This window comes from Molossus molossus, unplaced genomic scaffold (genome assembly GCF_014108415.1).
Source record: "Molossus molossus isolate mMolMol1 unplaced genomic scaffold, mMolMol1.p scaffold_m16_p_5, whole genome shotgun sequence".
NCBI classification, from domain to species: domain Eukaryota; kingdom Metazoa; phylum Chordata; class Mammalia; order Chiroptera; family Molossidae; genus Molossus; species Molossus molossus.
Window position 1 is genome coordinate 30,158,305 of NW_023425388.1, and position 6,137 is coordinate 30,164,441.

The 6,137-nt window shown below is 46.4% G+C and overlaps 1 pseudogene; it reads left to right on the forward strand.

The window, feature by feature from the left end:
- Nucleotides 1-1,117: 1,117 nt before the first annotated feature.
- LOC118617685 lies at nucleotides 1,118-3,924 on the forward strand (annotated as a pseudogene).
- The last annotated feature ends 2,213 nt before the right edge of the window (nucleotides 3,925-6,137 follow it).

Genomic DNA, 6,137 nt, shown 5'->3' on the forward strand with positions numbered 1-6,137 from the left:
AGGGAAGGGCTCACCAAAGAAACAACAGCCTCTGCCAATATGTCTGTCAGGGAGAAAGCTGCATATCCAGCCCTTGCCCCGATGCCAAACAACTCAGTTCTTCCCTGTATGTCTCTGGTGCCTTTCAGGCTGCCTCCCCTTCGCACTGGAGCTCAAGAAAAGCAAGTCCGAGTAAGTTTCGTGCACGGGCCCTTTAAGAGGAGCTGCCTGGGACTCCAATGGTCTCAATTCCCACTGGTTTTTCCAGCCAAAAGTTATGGGGATTTCTCTTCTTGTCACCTGAGCTGGGTGCCTTGTGTGGGACGGGCACCCCTTGCTCCTCAGGGAGGACCTTCACAGCCCAAGTATCCCCCCTCCTGATTTTTTTCGCCACATGTGGGTGTGGGACGAGCCTGTCTGTGCTTCTGCCCCTCCGACCAGTATCGATATGATTTTTTCTTTTATTTCGTAGTTGTAGGACTTCCATTAAGAAAGGGGTAGAGAGGCCACTATACTGGGGGTATTGAAGTTAATTCTACTGGAAGTAGAGAGACTGCTTCCCTTGAGGGTAGGGAGACTTCCTCCATATGCAAAGAAGACTCATCAGAATCTAGGGACTCAATGTCTCCAGCTTTATCGGGGCCTTCCCACATGTTCCCATTTCCATTCAGCTCGATTTCAGGCAGTTCTGAACGATGCTTTTTTGTAGTTTAGTAGTAATTTGATGTGGTTGTGGGCAGAGGTGAGTACCAGGTTTACCTATGCCACCATTTTGACCCGAGATGTTTTTTGTGCGATGCTTTTAAACATATTTGGAAATCTAACAAATATCAGGAGGCTGGTTGGTTGCTGCTAATGTTGCCGGACAAGTAGCGAAGGAAAAGTTTTAACTCGGGGATTTAATTTCTATCTCAAGCACCAAATAAATGACCTGAAAACTTATTACTTCTCTGTACCCTGAAGGACCCTAATCTCGTGTAGCTGCAGGGCTGAGAGTGCTGAAAATCAAATGCTGAGTCTCAACCTGTGATAAACTGAATCACAACACAAGTTCAACTCCCAGCCTCTGCAGGGTGTCTGCTGTGAAAGCAGGGCATTGATTGGGAAACAGTGGGATCTTACAAACTGTAATGGGAACATGTGGGAAGGCCTTGATAACACTGGAGACATCAAGTCCCTAAATTCTGATGAGTCTTCTTTGCCAATGGAAGAAGCCTCCCCATCTTCAATGGAAGCAGTCTCCCTACCCCCAGTAGAATTAACTTCAATACCCCCAGTATAGCAGCCTCCCCTTTCTGAGGGGATTAACCCTGGCTTCTCAGGAAACTGTATTGGCCTCCCACGAGGCAGTTGCTATACTAGACAAGGCTGGGAAATTCAGTTCCTGTTATTTCAAGGGCTCACTTATCACATGTGGCTCATAGCTGTTCTATTGGACAGTATGGACAGAAAATTTTCATTGCTGCAGAAAGTGATATTGAACAGTGCTGCTTTGGATAAAACTACCAGTTTATAGGATGTATGTGTAAGAACGAGGTGGGACGAGGCGGTGCAGGGTCTCCAGAAGTGCAGGTTTATTGGGAATCAGCCTGCCGGACTACCTCTAAGGAGAGAGTAGCAACCGGCTTGTAAAGACTAGGGATTTTTAAATTTCAAGCTGAGCGAGGTGGTGGTCGTTCAGCCGAGGAGACGTGGTCATCTTTCTCTCGACCGCAGGCCGACGCTCTAACCGCTGAGCCGAACTGGCCAGGGCGATGTGGTCATCTTTGATTGGTCGGGGGCTGGGGTCTCCTGAAACTTGTTTTTCTTGTCAGCGACCGTTTGCAGTTTTGGGTGGGTTAGAGTGGTTCCATCATTCTGGTCCTCCTGACTGGAGTGAGGGGTTTTGGTTTTCTGGAATGAGAGGCTTAGGGCAGTAATCTGAAAGTTAAGAGCTAACAAATTAAATGATGTCACAAGAAAATAACCAGCCAAATTCTGATTAGGGGGCATTCTATGGGACAAATTACCAAGTTTTCCCAATAGTTAAATGATATTTAAAAAGGGTATGAAGGTGTCTGGGGGCCGGAGGTCTGCGTGGCTGCTGGGAAGCAGGGGGAGGAGCAGCTCTGAGGGACAGCTAACTGCGCCCCTGCAGTTACTTCTCCACAGTGCACTGGTGAAATAGAGCCTCGGGACAGCCTCTGCCCCTCCTGCAACTCTGCCAGATCTCCAAGTGAGTCTCCTGCGTCTTGCCCCAGCTGGCCAGCCTCAGGCCTTTTCAGGGGTCCTGTGGGAACCCGGCAGGCCGAGACTGTCCACCCCTGGGCTTGGGACCTACTACTGTCTCCAAACCTAGACCCAGAACTCCAGTACGCAGGTGTTCAATTCCCCTTGACCTTGAGTACCCAGGATGGGGCACAGCCCGCGGGCGTGGGGAGGGAGCGAGGAGAACCCGACCGGTCTGTGCAGTCAGTCCGCCTCAGGTCTCCAGGAGAAAGGAGGATTTTTCATTGCAATAGACCTACAAGCAGTTAGAACAAGTTCTCCTTAGGAGTACTGAACAGGCTCTGGAATGTGGACAGATTCCCACAGGTCAAGAACAGTGCTGCCTCTTAAAACTTTCAGTTACTTAATAGATTTTATATCTTTCCTGAACATCTCACCCAAAACCACCTTCGGGCTTTCTGCCATGATCATCCTGTGCTTACGTCTACATTGTGGCCAAGGAAATCTTTAAAAATACACTCCTATCTGGTCACTTACCTCCTTAAGACATTTTATGACTCCCATGCCCTCTGTGCCATGTCCAAGGATATCTAAGATATGCAAGGCCCTTGGATATCTAGGTTCTTGCCCATCAACCAATCCAGGCCCATTTTTGTTCTCTTTCAGATTCATGCGAATATTCCAGTTCTCCTGATCTACTTTCATTCCACAGTAAGTAAGCACCTAGCATGTGCCAGACACTATTCTGGGCACTTAGGATTCAGCAGAAGAAATAATACAGGTTCTATGCACCGTGGCTATGATGTCAGATTGCCCAACAATATTTTAAGGCACCTGGATTAGACTCTGGGGAGTGCTGCAAGGGACACCTTCACACAAACTCTGTGCTTCCTGGAATCGATACTTACATTTTTCTACTACCAAATTAAATGCATCAAATTATAAAACATTTTTCCATAATATTTTCTCACCGAGATTCCCAGGACTTTTAATATCTCCAGAATATATTTTTCCATTTCTAAAAAATCCACTAAAAAGACTGCAAAAAATTGCCCTGGCCGGTTTGGCTCAGCGGTTAGAGCGTCGGCCTGCGGTCCTGAGAGACCCGGGTTCGGTTCCCGCTAAGGGCATGTACCTCGGTTGCAGTTTGTCCCCGGCCCTGGTCGGTAGTGCGGGTGGCAGCCACTCGATGTGTCCCTTTCACATCGATGTTTCTCTCTCTCTCTCTGTTCCTCTCTCTCCCTCCCACTCTACCTGAACAAAAAATGGAAAAATGTCCTCGGGTGAGGATTAAAAAAAAAAAAAGACTGCAAAAAATTGAAGATGAAGAGGTCTCTGACAAAGAGTGATCCTAATGAAACCGGTGAGCGGGAAGAGGAGCTGAGGACGACCCCAGTGTGGCCAGAGACTACAGAGACCCGGGAAAGGCAGTGCCACCTTTTCAGTGTGATGTTATCCTGAAGCCAGACCTGGGTGCCGGCAGAAACACAGCGGAAGATGCACGCTACAAAGGTGACCTCAGGCTGAAGGGGAAAATGATGGAGGCAAAGCAGAACCGTGAAAGTGGGAGGTACATTGGATCTTCTAATTGGAGTAGATAAAGAAACAGAAACAGAGAGTCATGCAGATTCTCCTGAAAAAAAGTGTTTGAAGAGAAGACTGAAAGTGAAAAATACAGAGTGGTCTTATGACTGGAAAAAGTTAAAATTGACTAAAAATAGTATGATTAATAAATAGATTGCTTTTTAGCAATAAAACTGTTTTCTAATGGTGGAGGAAGGAGCCAGCTCAAAAAGCAGACATTTCTTTCTTTTTTTTTAATTAATTAATTTTTGTTACAGATGTTTCTCCTTTTCCTCCCACTGATACTCCCTCCCCCACCCTCTTCATGAAAAGCAGACATTTCTATTGAAATAAAGTTCACTTATCATTTGTGGGAGTAAAAAAAAAGGGGGGTTTGAAGAGACATAACAATGAAATGTGAGGAGTAATTTTGACTCCGAATTTGAACAAATCAACTATAAAAAAGATAAATTTGAAATAGGAAAATATGAATATAAACTCTATATCATGTTATTACAGAAGCATTATTTTTTTTTATTTTTTATTTTTTTTTGTTGTTTTTGATCCTCACCCAAGGACATTTTTTGATATTTTGTTCAGATTGAGTGGGAGGGAAAGAGAGAGAGAGAAACATTGATGTGAAAGGGATATATTGAGTGGTCGCCACCCACATGACCCAACCAGGGCCAGGGACAAACTGCAACCGAGGTATGTGCCCTTAGCAGAAACCGAACCCGGGTCTCTCTGGACTACAGGCCGACACTCCAACCGCTGAGCCAAACTGGCCAGGGCACATTAATTTTTGTTTAAACTTATCTTTATTGTTGAATGTATTACAGATGTTCCTCATTTTCCCCCAATTGACTCCCTCCTCCCCACTCCCGCCCCCATCCTGCCTTTCCCCACACTGTTGTCTGTGTTCATTGGTTATGCATATATACATTTTGTTGTAGACCAACGAGACAGACCAGACTCAGACTCCGGAGCTTTATTAACCGCGCGGCAACTGTCCCATCCTACTCAGAGGAGAGAGCAGCCCCGAGCTCAGGGGGAGGGTTGCTTATATAGTTGTCTTAGCCCCTGATGAGGAATTTGGGTTAAGGGTATGCGAGCAAGCAAGCACATACAGAAGCAGATATTTGCAGTTAGCTGTTATGCCTGAGGGAACAATCAATTTCTGTGTACACAAAGCAATGGTTATCTATACAATGCAGTGGTTATCTATTAGTAGACAGTTCTTGCCATTCCCTTAAAATCCAGGGGGCAAGGTCATGTGTTTGTCCTTTACATTCCCCACTGGTCTTAGGGTTAAAACAAATCTTTGATTCTAAAATGTCTTCAATTTCTTCCATTGTGGCTAGCCCCTGATAGGGAGTGCTAAGAACCATGAGCTTAACAGCCTGTACTTTTTCTCCAAAAAACTGCATTAAGCGATTAATTAGGATTGGGCCACAAGTTAATATTACTAGGAGGAGGGGAGGAGTAAGGGGCTTGCAAGGCCAATGATAAGAGTGGTGAACCATGGGGACCAATTAAAGAGGTTCTCATACCAATTCTTAGAGGTGGATAGAGCCTGTTCTCGTTCATCTAGTCACTATCTAACTAATTTTATGCTTTCTCTAATAATACCAGATTGGTTAGCATAAAAGCAACAGGTTTCTCCTAAGGCCAAACAGAGAAGAAATAAACCTGTGGAATAATGTTAGCAACAATACATAAGTCTTTGGTTCCAATGGGAAAGACGCAGGGAGTCAGTTCTGAGGCGCAAGCAAACCAAGTCCCGGGGGGTGCAGTTGGGACCCAAGTCTCTTGTGATGAGGGGCATAATGGGGTTAGGGTGGTAGCGTCCCCACATGAGTCCACATAAGGGGAAGAGCTTAGGTCGTAGTTGCCGATGATGAAACATGTCCCCTGTCCTTGAAGGACTCCGAGGGTCAGGCGGGGGCCGTACCTTCATAGCAGTGGCCGCCCTTGAGTGCATCTAAATTGGGTAGGTGCTTTACTGACAATCAGAGTCAGGAAAGAGACTAGGAGGAAACCCTGGAGAGCTTTACCTTCAGGGGATCCTCCGTCCGCTATAAGGCCCATTGTTCAGGTATTTGCTCAGGGTGTGCTTTCTTTACCTGAGTGTGGTGAATCCAAAATTTCCGTCCTGCTACCTTCAGAGCAGTGGGCGTAGTCAGGATAACAGGAAAAGGACCAGTCCAGGGAGGCTCGAGGGAAGCAGGCTGATGTTTCTTGACCCAGACCCAGTCACCAGGGGCGAAGTCATGCGGTGGTATCTGGGGTGTTCCCTGTTGGGGTCTGGCGTCCTTGATTGACTGTCAGGTCTGTTCTCTCAGCCTCTGGATTGCCTGCAAAGAGCTGAGGAGGTTATGGTTACCTGG